The sequence below is a fragment of the Talpa occidentalis genome, unplaced genomic scaffold, assembly GCF_014898055.3.
Source record: "Talpa occidentalis isolate TD23 unplaced genomic scaffold, MPIMG_talOcc4v2.1 talOcc4.13, whole genome shotgun sequence".
In the NCBI taxonomy this organism is placed as follows: Eukaryota; Metazoa; Chordata; class Mammalia; order Eulipotyphla; family Talpidae; genus Talpa; species Talpa occidentalis.
Genome location: NW_023601322.1, coordinates 7,298,524 through 7,310,616, shown reverse-complemented (window position 1 = coordinate 7,310,616; position 12,093 = coordinate 7,298,524). Strand labels below are relative to the sequence as shown.

Genomic DNA, 12,093 nt, shown 5'->3' with positions numbered 1-12,093 from the left:
GGAAAGGCAGGGATAGGACAAAAGAAAGAGAAAAAGTCAAAAGAACATATTAATGAGCTTTTGCCAGTGTAGGCAATTGGGACTCATTCCCCATGGAGACACCGAGAAATTGTGTCTATTGGACCTCAGTATGTCATTAATAAAGATCTAGTCATTTATTAAAGGCAGGTTAGCAAGCATGAATCTATTATTTGGTCCCTCAACAATCTGGTATAAATCAGGCTACCAATTTTCAGATGGCCATGTCTCATGAACAAACATCCACTAGTCAGTGACCTTACCATGCACAGCAAGGTGACTCAGTAGATAGTTGAAAGTGTGGGTGAACAACAAAAGACATTTAGTGTATAATTTCATAATCAGGGCTTTTCACAATAGAGATTACCTCTAGGGGAGGTCTTGTGACTTCCTTTAAATCCATTGAGGCCACTGGTCCAGGACCCTCTTTAACCTGTATCTTCTCCAGCCTGAGCACATTTAGGTTAACACAGGATTCTTTGAAACTTGAGCAATATGATAATTCTGACAAATGGGAGATCATTGAAACAGAACATGTCATTATATTGTCACGAGAAACAAAGATATGCATGCCTCCCAAGTGAGTGAGGAATCATGGTCTGATGAAAGTCAGGCTTCGTTGCCAATAGGTAAATAAATGAATCTCAGCTCTAGTCATCCCTCACTTCATCATGAGTGATGCGAGAACACAAAAAGCAAATACCTTTTAGATTGCTTCTCAGTCTATCAGAACATAATCTCTTTGATACTTCTGTGTTTTATAATCTGTATTTTGTACTTTTTGATGTGTTCTTGTGAACTAGACATTGCTCCTGACTTATCGTCTTAGGCTTCCCTATAAATTGAGTTCACATTATTTCTCTTGGAAAGATATTCACCTATATCAAATGAACATTTCAGTAAGATGTTCCCATTTCATTTTCAGCTGATTTAAACCAGCAGCTGGGCTCCAATTTGCAAGTTGAATTTGACTGCTCTAAAATGCCACTGCGACAAACTAATACAAAATTTGCTTTCCTTAATTCTCCTAGGATTTGATAACTTTCAACAGGAGGTTGGGTAAAGGAACATTCATATTTATTTCTTGAAGGACTTGAAAATTATCTTCCCTTAAAAATGGAGAACAATTTCAAGTGATGTGCATGCATGTATAAATTTAAACTGCATATGTACACCCAGAATAAAATCACACAAGGCAAGATGATTATGTTTTATAATTGAAGGTTTTGCATTGAATGTATTTCTCTACATCATATTTATGACATTTAAAATACCAAAATCCAGAAAGCCTGCATAAGTAGACAGTCTTTAAAAGAATTTTTTTAATGTAGTAAAAATGTAAACAGCAAAAAGCTTCTCAACTATTTTTAATATCATTCAGATTAAGACTCATTTAAAGAATAATACGTGGCAGGATATTGTTTCTCTATTACATTTTTTCATTTAATGATTCCAAATTTTAATATAAGTACTCATAATTGAATAAATAAGAAGTTTTATAGTGAGACACTGTCATTATGTATTAAAGTATCATTTTATCAGTGTTAGTTGCTTAAAATGTTTTATTACATATGGAATTTCTGTTGAAGGAATAAAATATTTTGAACCTAAAGAATTATAGAAGATAGGCATATTTGTTTCCCATCAGACACATGGGTTTCTTTATCGTAAAATGTCTCCATAAAAAGCTGTTAAACTCAGTTGTTAAGAATTAATTGATCTCATAATCTTCTCAGCATTCTCTGTAGAGCAATATGACATGCAAGTCATTATTTGGACCCATCTCTTTTGGTGATGTCGCTAGTATTTCTATCATTGGCAGCACAATGGGCAACTTTAATTATAGTGTGACTCAATAGAACTTTTCTCACTGATGTCATTCACACCATTTATTTTCTCTCTCCTAAAGACCCCTGTATCAATGAAGGACTATCAGAGACCTTGTATCAATAAAAGGAAAGTATGGACTTTCATTAATAAATTAAAAATATAACTATTACATGATTCAGCAATTTTACTTCTGGGTATTTATTCCAAGGAAATGAAAACACATAGAAAATATATATGCATCCCATATTCATTGTAACATTATTTATACTATCTCAGATATTAGGAAACAACCTAACGTTTCATAGAGGGATCAATGAATAAAGAAAATGTGGTATATAGAGAATATTATTCTGCCATAAAAAATAATCTTTGCCATTTGCAACAATATGGATGACCTTGAGGGCATTATTCTAAGTGAAATAAGTCAGATAAAGAAAGACAAATGTAAGTAATCACTTAAATAAGGAATCTAAAAAAAAAAAGATCAAGCCGATGAATACCAACAAGATTGGGGCAAGGGATTTAGCCAGTCTGCTTAAAGGGATCAAAAGACATAACTTTCAAATTGTAAAACAAATAAGTCATGGAATGTGATTTACAGTATGGTGGCTATGGTTAAGGAAAAAGACTAATTATAATAAAATCAAAATCAAAATCAACAAGCAACTGTAAACCAGAGACATACTGGGGGGAGGAGGGAGTAGGATCAAAACAAGGGGGGGTGAAAATTGTGTGGGGGACTATATCCAAGATGAAAATACATGTATTGTGCAAAAATGAAAAATGATGTAAAAAATATATAAAATTAAAAAAATAATAAAATTGCATATTTGAAAATTGCTAAGAGAGTAAATCATAAAAGATCTCAACATAAGACAAAATTCTCTGTAACTCTATATATAGCGATCGATGGGGTGATTAATATACTCTTAGATGTCTATTGTTTATACCTCAATTAGAATTAGTTGAGCAAAAACAGAGAAAATATCACTGAATGAATTGTTAGTACCTGTGTGTGCTTTATTATTTTAAAACTTGCCTTCCACTAGCGGCTCACTTTGTTGAAACCCAGCTCAACTTATTCTATGCTGCGGACATGAGGCAAGTCCAAAGGGGTAATGTTAAAGTATCTTAATTTCCTAGACCATCAAAAATGGGGGGAGGGGGGAGGATTTTCATGTATTTCCATGGAAATATTAAGTTGCTTTTTCCCTATGAAAAATATTGGTGTACACTCTTTCTATTGATAGATATGACCTTATAATGAATGACAGACTCATCAGGGAAAAATGTAAATGATAATGATTGCATGTATTTCCAACCAGGAAACTTTTTCTACTAAAACTTGTACTTTTTCATACAAAGTTCCTTAACCCAGCCAACTGGACTTTTGATAATGAATTACAATAATGGTCTTATATTTTTTTTTAAGATTTATTTATTTTTATACAAGAACTGAGGTACAGGCCAGAGGCACGGGAGGGTGAGAGGATTCACCAGAGACAGAGCGGGGAGCAAACAGGCAGACGACCAAAACACACTGCTGATGGGAGCAGCGGGCAAAACAGGAGAGTTCTGCCGCACCATGTAGGATTCTCGCTGCCTGGCCAGGATCAAACCTGAGCTGCAGAGGCTGCCGACAGCTTCACAGCGCAGCACTCAACCCGCTGCACCACCGGGGAGGCCCATGATCTATTATATTTTGAAGGACATAAGTGAGTAATGTTGAGTCCCTGTCCTTGGTTCCACAGGGACTCAAATTCTCATTAAATTTTGAGAAATTGGATTCATTGTGGGCACCAGTTTGTGTTCACTGAATAAGTAAAGGAAAGATTATGTGGGTCTTTGAAAATTATTAGTAATGCCCCAAATGGTGACATCATCAGTAGGGCTGGGGAACAAGCCTTTTTCAGCACTTTGTCAACTCATTTTAGGAATCACTATCTCAGGGGGTAAAAGTGTGAGCCTGGCATATGGAGAGGGAATAGCAAAGACTGTGTGACCTTGGTGGTTTGACGGTCTTCCCAGTCTTACTCCCTATCTCTTTTCTCCCTCATGCCCACAGCTGAGGCCTCTTCACCTCCATCCAGAGGGTAGCCTCTGAGCTTAAGAAAAATGCCAGGAGCTCAACATCAGTAATTCTGAATACTCTCAACAGAAGTCTTGTCCTTCACCCAGTTTTAAATAATTGGATGTTATATTGTGTGGTGCTGCATAAGAGGTCTCAGATCTGACTCCGAACACCCCAACATTCCAGTTTATCATTGCAGTGCTTCACATTTTCTTGAATTGCTTTCTTCTTTTAAAAGACATGCACAGGGCCTCTCCTGGTGGCGCAGGCGGTTGAGCGCCACGCTGTGAAGCTGTCCACAGCCTCTGCAGCGCCAGTTCGATCCCGGCCTGCTGGCGAGGGTCGCACATGGTGCAGCAGACCTCTCCTGTCTCTCCCACTGCTCCCCTCGGCAGTGAATTTCATCAGTGTGCCTGTTCTGCTCCCCACTCTGGCTCTGGTGAATCCTCTCACCCTCCCACGCCTCTGGCCTGTACCCCGGTTCTTGTATAAATAAATAAGTAAATAAATCTTAAAAAAAAAAAAAGACATGCACAATACTAATGAATTGGTGGGATTTTTCCAGAGCAAATAGCATACTATAAAAAAATCACAGAGTTTGGTCTTGAGCAATGGTTTGTCAGTCTCAACCCAGACAGCCTCATGTACACAGAAAGAGGCAAGTGTCACCTCTTCCCAGGTTCCACAAAAGCACCAGGGTTCACACATGATATTTGCACATAATGGCCTCAGTAATGAAGAGAGTGTAGTTTTTCCATCCATCCCTCTGTGAAATCATTGGCTGTACCTTAAAATGTAGTTAGCATGTTCTTGACTAATGTCCTTTAATGGAATCCCTCAGTAAAATATCTTCATAGCAGCGAAATCTGCACATACTTTGTGACTGACATATGTAGAACTGGAATGCCTTTGACAGAGCTGAAGAAACTATGACATCTTCAAATAATCTCATGTCATATAACTCCTATCTTATGTCATCAAATGCTACACAATTAAAAATATAGTGCTTTATAAGTTGTTACCTAAACATTTGGTTTTGATTAAATATTATTGACCTCTGCAGTCTGCATCAGGTCACTATTATATTAAAATATCTGTGTAAGAAGAAAGAGCGGGCCTAATACATATGACTAGTAAACAGCTGTTGAAATAGTTGATGCATATATTCAAAGTAGCAGTGTCATTTCTTTTGGAAAAATGGAATGAAATTGTCATAATTTTTAAAAAGTTATCACACAATGAAATATTATGTAGAGTTCTCAGAGAAATAAAACTTAGAATATTTGCTTACTAGGGACAGTATGTTGATTAGCTGTTACGTCATATGCTATGTCAGAACTTATTAGCCCAGGAGTGCATTGGCAACTGTTAGTAGAAGCTCTCTTTTCCCTTTCCCAGAATTTTCTTCACTAGCCATGACTGAAAATGGGGACCTTCACACAGAGACAAAGACATAGAAGAGAATACACTACCTTAAGAAAAGCATCTGAAAGCAAAAGTCATTTAATTGTGAACAATAATAATGCATTTAAACATTTTGCTTGAGTCCATCAGTTATATTAGCATAGAATTTTTTTTTCATATCAGCATTTAAACACCATGTTCATCATTCTTGCTTAATTCTAAGATTATAGAAAGGTGGTTTTTTGCAAATTCCTCAAAAATTCCCTCTAAGAGTCATTTGATTTCAGAACTCTATTAATTTCTTCCCAGTTACTCCAGGGCATTAATGATATATATAATTTAGGGGTATAGAAGGAGACTTACTTACATTAAATTTTACAAGGTGTAATTCTCTGAAATATCCCCTGTGGCAATCAGAAGAAAGATAATTTCTGAAAAAAAAACTAATTGTATAATCTATCTAATTAGGGTATGTGTTTCAAAGTCTTACCCTTTTAACACAAAGAAGAAAAAAAGAATTTATTTGCATCTGTTCAGAAAACTCCATTTATTTATTAATTTACTAGACAGAAATTACTGTATCTCTTACTCTGAAAGAATAACTTGAGACAGCGAAACAAAGCATTGTGATGATATACTAACCTGGATTGGAGAAATAAAATGGTAGAATTTGGAACTGATGTCACTATACTGAAATCCAAGTGCCTACTTTGTTTCTTCTCTAGAATAATTCATAGCTTCACCTAAAAGTTTTTTGGAAAACATAGGAAAAGATTCTTGAAGTGATGTAGACAGGCATTACAGTTATAAAGTGGAAGTCTTTGTCATTCTCACTCTGACTGAGAAAGCGGGTCTTCCTCAATTTGCTGGTGACTGTTCTTCAGGCTCCCTGGGGGGACCAGCCTTAAAAAGATATCAGGTGATGCTTCTGATTGAGTGAATGTAATTGTGACTGAGTAAGCACGCTTATTTTGTTCTTGTTAAAGAAAACACCTGATGTGTGGATAATATTCAGTTTCCAAAATGTTTACTGTCATTTGCAAAATGTTTTGTTGAACTGAACCAACAAATTTATTAGAAGATGGAGAAAAGTAAGCAAAACAGGAAACAACCACATAATGCTGACCCAAATGAAGTTTTTCAGTAACTAAACTGTATTTGGCTGCTGGGTAAATCCTTAGAAAATAAGATGACTTTCAAAAAGGCTTAGCCTTAATTCTGGCCAGGAATTCCCCCCCCCACCCCTTGGGTATCTCTATCCATATTTCCTTAGAAGAGACTGAGAAAACCACTATAAAATTCTGAAACATCGATAAATGTAATAGCCTGACATATGGTACATCTGTCAGAGCATGTTATTTTTCCAGTTAAGGAAAATTTTCCAGGAATGAATGGTCCAAGAGGAACAGATTCCATTTGGGAGACTCTTAATTTTAAGAAATAGTCTCCCTTTAAAAATAAATGTCCTACAGAATGGGTTGTGTTTAAACCCATTCTATCCTTTATGTCCATATCTTTTGTTTAATTTTCAAAGGAGACATGAATTGATAGCAATCACCTTCACTAGCTAGACTCCCCTCGATCTTTCACACCATGCTTGATCTTCCTTCAAAACATCTTACATGTCGAGTGAATGGCTGTCCGAGAAAGGAGACAATGCTGAAAGTATGCTGCTGAGAGAGGTGTGCCATCCAGAGCACACTGGGGTCATTCTTACGGACAGGATGTGGTTTTGGAATCTGCTTGGACTTTCAAATATCAGTCAGTTCTCTCAGAGTCTGGTTACTTATATGTCAAACAATCCCTGGTGTAGCTCAACTGATGCATAGCATTGAAGAATAGTCATCTGCAATGTTAAAATATTTGTGATTTTGAATAGATGAGGGTTTTATGAATAGCTATTCTTATTGCAAGTATTATTCTGTAATATCATGTTTTTTAGCAAGGATTTTTCTTCATTCAGAGGAAAACATCAAAACTAATATCTTGGGTGTGCTCTTGGACAGCTGGAGTCCAAAACTGAATTGTTGGAAAAGAGACTTCAAACAATTATGGGATCATTTCAAAAAAATGAATATTCTATTGGATCTTCTCTTAAAGCATATTTTTAAGAAAAAGATAGAGCTTTCATGTCTCCAAAGTTATTTTATTAAAAGCAGAACAAAATGGGAAAAATTGATAAAAGCTTCATGTGAATATTCTTTTCTTTGGCATGAAAGGAAATAATATCCACATCAGAGAAGAGTAAAAGAATGCTTGTCATGTCTTCTTGACATCATTGGTGGCCCAGATGTGACTGACGTGGCCTTGGGTATCACATTCTCTTATAATAGTTGTCTCATCTACATCACTACAAATAATCTCATATATTTCATTCCAAATAAACAAAATAAACTAATACTTAACTAATACTTTGTTATTGAAGAACTTGATGATTTGAGATAAATGAGGACAAACACTATTCAATTAATCCTTGTAGTCTGACATGTTAGTATTTTCTTATAACTCAGTATCTTGTGATATTTGAGTTTTTCAGTCAGTTCAATATATCATTGCTGGTTTGTTATTGGTTTGTTATGTTAATTGATAAAATATTATACTGAAAAAAAATGAGAGGGCTAATAGCAAAGAAATCTCATGTTTTTGACAGAGACAGTGAGTTCCTCTTTCTAATTTCTCTCCCAAACTCTTTAGGAAGTCATGAAATCTTTGCCTATCTTCTGACTTTCCACCCAACATGAAAACAAAATAAAGATTTATTTTTAAGAGAAAAAAAAAGAAACCTTAAATAGAGAGATTTTGGAATAAGTAGGAGATGTGGTAAAAAGGTTTCATTTCAGGGCTAGCCACCAAAGCTCCATGGGGACTTTTATATAGAAGGCTCAATTTTTTATCCCATTTGCTCCTATCATGTGGACAAGCGACTTCCTGTCAATTCTTAATGTTGTTCTCTTAAATACATATACATATTCATGGAACACTGAATGTCTGAGATCAAACACTGAAATGAACAAAAGCAATGTCAAAAATATCAGAAAACACAAAAGTAATAAGAATCAGAAACCATGCAAGATATGGAAGGAAACATCCAAAATAATTGTGAATAATATACTTAGGGAAATAAGATGTTACATCCATGAAAATAAACCATGATTTAAAAATAAGAGGCATGAAAAATCAAGGATCTGTTTGAGTCTGAAAATGTATATATATATAACATGAAAAAATATGTATATGAAATAGCAAATGCCCCAGGTAATAGGAAATTACTGTGAATGCTAAAAATAAAGCCACTGCTTCTATGTTACATGCCTTCATTCATACTTTAATACATTTAGATTTCAAAATACACTAGTTAGCTATGTCCTATTACCTCTGCTTTACAATAAGGAAAATGATACATAGGAAAGCTAAACAACTTCCCCTAGTTCTCATGGATAGTAAGAGGCAAAATCAGAATTATTTTGGCTCTTAGCAAGATTCAACTAGCACTAGCAAGTTCTAGAAGTGTAACTGGTGGCTGAAGCCAAAGACTCAGAGGTGGTACCCCCAGGTAAAAATACTAACTGATGAGGATGGATAGGCCCAGGAAATATGCGAGCAAAGTATTGGTGGGGGGTTGGGGGTGTGGACTGGACACTCTGATAAAAAATATGAGGGGCTGCCCCTGGGATTCAGCTTTCAGAATTTCAGCATTTTTGTATCTTCAGGGATTCCAGGGTCAGTGATATCTGTACCACCACGCTGATCTTCCAGAAGGCTGGTTTGGGCCTCCAAAGGACGCAGAGAGGCTTCCAGCAGCCAAACTCAGAGAGGAAAAGTCTGGAGGTTTTGCAAGAAGGTGAGCAACTGAAATTGTTCCTGGTTTTGCTGCTGTTACAGCAGGGAAGGTGAAGACTCAGAGTGGACGCCTTGCTGAGCTATGAGTGGGGCTGTTTGTCAGGTTGTTCAGCTGTTGCAGCTGCTGTTTTGGGTGTTGCTTGTCTGGCTGCCATGTGCTCCAGGTCCCCTGGCAGGATGACGCCATCTTGGGGCGTGGCCTTTGCTGGGGGTGGGGCTCTGCATCCTCAGGGGCTGGAGGCACCATCCTTGGAGCATTGGTGTTTAGGACTTGAAATCCCTGGACATTTCTTCAGGTGAGGTAAATGGACATTTGTGGCCCCAATAATTCTTTGTTTTCTCTGGGTTGTCAAATAAATGCCATTATAGTTCTCTGTCCCCAAGTGATCTTGCAGTTGTGCGCACGGGTAAAGAACTCAGACAGTGACCAATAAACTATTTGGGCATGTGCTGGGCTGGTTTTAGTGCCCCTGGCTGCCCTGGATCAGAAGGAGATAGAAAAGAGAGGAAAAGAGCAAAATGTTCACAGGCTGACTCCCCAGTTTTCTTGTTTGGTCCTTAGAACCTAGAGACATTTGAAAACTGAAATTGGGTAATAGCCTCTCCCCCAACTTTGGGGATTCATTTTTTGGGAAAAAACTGACCTGATTTATATGATGTTACTGTTCAAAATATAGATTTAATAATGTTTCCTCATGGATCTTTTACTTGGCATGAAAGTGCCAATTAAGGCAACCTGTGCTGAAGTGATTTATCAGAAGCCTCAGATGTTAGTTATGCTGTCTGGATTTGAGTTTGCATAAGCAGAAAAGTAAATATCGGTTACTAGAGCTACAATTCTTGTTTTGGACTTAAAGCAAATATATATAAAATGGATTAATTAGGAAATGTGGTAAAAAGAAGAGTTTCATTTCAGGGCTAGCCGCCGAAGCTCTGTGGGAACTTTCATATACAAGACTGGAGAAGCCTCAATTCTTTATAATATTTATATGTGTGTGTGTGTGCACGTGTGTGTGTGTACACTATTGATAAATGTATGTTTTCTGTCTTACAACAGAGCAAATTGTTTTTTTTTTAATAGAGTTTTAGTCTTTTTTTTTTTTTTAAATAAGAAAAGTCTCATGGAAAAATGGCTAAGGTGTATTAGAGGCTTTAAAACTGCCTTAAATAGAAGTAATTTATTTTGCTGATAAATTTACAAAAGTTGCAGAGAAAACATGCAAAATTTAAAGTACATTTTTAGATACAATAAGAGATAATGAATACACTTGCAAAAATATGTTCCACAAAATCAAATGGATAAATGGGTTATGAAAGGGTAAGCGAAATCTGGAAGCTCGAAATTACCTACCGGGCATTCCTATACCAAAGTCTCTATGTGCTCAGTTAATGTTACATCATCAACAAAATTTGCTTCTGAAGGTATCCACAGGGCTATACAAGTGATTAGGTCTCCACTTCTTCAACACGTATACCTTTTTAAGTTTTACTTTTTAGTCAAGTGTGAAGTGGAATGTAGTAATAGTCCTGAAATTCAGAAAGCTTCCATGTCTCTCAGATTTGTCCCTCTATCATTGAGGAGAGATTTCCAGATTTCCAGTTGGTGTTAAAAACAAAGCATATATATAAATATAAATATATATATATAAGCATATATATATTTAATTCCTGCATGTTATTATTTTGTCTTTGTTCTGAAGTTTAAATTGTGGACATTTGATTTGGAAGCAAGTTTAACATCATAAAAATTATCCTTCATCACGCAGTTTTGGGCTTGTTTCAGAATTTAGCTGCGTGCCTTTAGACTCAATTTCATAGACTTCTGTTCCAATAAAACCACAATATACTCTTTGTAGTTAATTTTATTGAATATACATGTTTAAATATCATAGGAATTAAAACTAAACCTCAATTTCAGGAAGAATTTACTGTGTTTTAAAGTGGCTTATCTTTGATCCCCTCAGAGTCTTGCTGACTTAGATTTTAAAAAAGTGTTTTCAGTCTTTTCGCCTTTTGAAAATATTTCTATTTTAACAGGTTTTTGTATCATAACTAGAACTTTATGCACAAAGCAGAATTAAATAAAAGTGTACATGTAAAAACTGAATATAAATTTGGAGAGACTTATGATAACTGTAATTTATTACTTCTGATTTATTTGTATAGAGTCCTAACTGTCTAATTATGGGGAGTAAAGACCTTCTTGCTTCACAAGTCATCAGTGAAAATAAGTCTGTATCACATAGAAATATCTTTAGATGTTTCCTGATAGTAAAACATTGCAATAATTTTCAAGTTGGAGAATACATCTTTTTGATCTTTATTCCCCTACACATTTTAACTATGTTTTGTTTAGCAAAGCCAAGAAACAAATTTTATTGAATTTTGAAAGTGAAAATTGGTTCTATTACAAAAGCATGGGAGATTTTTTTTTTGCCTGTTGTTTCTAATTATGAGACCACCTTCAATTAATGTTCTTATAGCAATAAAAGAATGCTTAAGCAATAAAATCAAAGCAGATGGTATGAAAAAGCTATGAAAAATTAATCATGGCATCTAAAAATTGGTCTTCACACTTTTTTTATAAAATTAATAAGATCACAGATTTTAAAAAATCTCAAATTTTATTCTGGATTGTACATAATCTGTACCTTTTTAGAGTATTTAAATTTATCTTGATATTCATTTATGGTAGTAATTTGAACTCTTTTTGTGAGAAGTGTTAAAGTAATTAAAAAAAACTAAATAAAGTAAACATTTGTAATTTGTAGTAGTAGTCAATTTCGAAAATGTTCTCTTTCAATTCCTAGAGCTACCTGCTTACTGGAGTACTAGCTTATACCATGTGGAAAAAGCTCAAGACAACCTTGTAATTTATTCTTCAGGGAAATCTTTTTTTTTTTTAATTCATTATTTCTTATTCTATTTAA

The 12,093-nt window shown here is 35.4% G+C and overlaps 1 long non-coding RNA gene across 1 annotated transcript in view; it reads left to right on the top strand.

Moving 5' to 3' along the window:
• The window catches only part of LOC129145580 (uncharacterized), a 34,481-nt gene that overhangs the window by 15,986 nt on the left and 6,402 nt on the right, over positions 1-12,093 (top strand). The window contains exon 2 of the long non-coding RNA XR_008551336.1: positions 9,034-9,164. This is a non-coding gene — a long non-coding RNA (uncharacterized LOC129145580). The remainder of the gene's footprint in view (positions 1-9,033; positions 9,165-12,093) is intronic.